This window comes from Formica exsecta, unplaced genomic scaffold (assembly GCF_003651465.1).
Source record: "Formica exsecta isolate Colony F162 unplaced genomic scaffold, ASM365146v1 scaffold308, whole genome shotgun sequence".
Taxonomy (NCBI): domain Eukaryota; kingdom Metazoa; phylum Arthropoda; class Insecta; order Hymenoptera; family Formicidae; genus Formica; species Formica exsecta.
The window spans coordinates 1,056,065-1,057,118 of NW_021850337.1; positions in this window are offsets into that span (position 1 = coordinate 1,056,065).

Here is a 1,054-nt window from a genome sequence, read left to right on the forward strand (position 1 = left end):
AGTGTTATATATATATATATATATATATACTGTAAACATAATAATATCGTGTAAAATCTCGCAATTCTGATCAAAGTTCCAAAATTAGCTATTAACATAATATTCGTAAAATAATACAAAGAAATTATAATAAAATGTTTTTAGCACCCTTTTGTTTGCTTACTTTTAGTTTCAAAATTATATATTTTTTTTTTTTTACAAACGTGAGGAAAATATTATTTCTTGAAAATATTTCTTGAAAATATTATTTCTTGAAAATATTAGGAATAATGAAAACACAGGAAGATGATCCTTTCCTTTCAGATAAAGAGCATACGCTTCGCGCGATGTTACAAGAGAACTACCTCGCTCAATCGAACGTAATCATAAAAGTAATTTGCATCGCGCGCGGTCTTAACCATTTCATGGAATCGAGAATAATAATCGTTCGCGGAATTGACGCTGCTGTTGACGTTAAAAAATGCTAATGTCATAACAACGGAGATCTCAACATGGAGCATCATGCACCGGGGGTGCTTCTGCGTGAATTAAAAATAGAGCGCGACAACGGAAGAGGTGAGGTCGATCACCTCCGCTCGCGCGATATTTATAGCAAAAAATCTTTATGACTCGTCCGTTCTCTCCCACAGGTGGAAAAGGTGTAAAGTGCCGTTTCTCGCGCGGAGATTAGCATCGTAACGTCGGTGCGATGCCGTTGCGCATGGTTCTTACGAAGCTCACTGCAATCTCACTACGTCGTTCGCGTATAAACTTAACGCGTACATCGCAATACGCGAACTTGCAAGCACCAAACTCTGGCGATGTAACTGTCTTGCACCGACGCAACCAGAACAAAGCAACAAGCAAAGCCAAAGCCGCATGTTTTTAATGACGATAAGGCAAATGCGAGCGCATTGCGTTAACTTACAAACATGTATTTATCATATTTTCATTTATTATTAATGAATGATACTTATGAAACAACAATATACGACAGGATTTATAGCGAACTTTGACGATAGCGACAAAATGAGAGAAAGGGACATCTAAACTAGAAATAAACCATCTATATTCA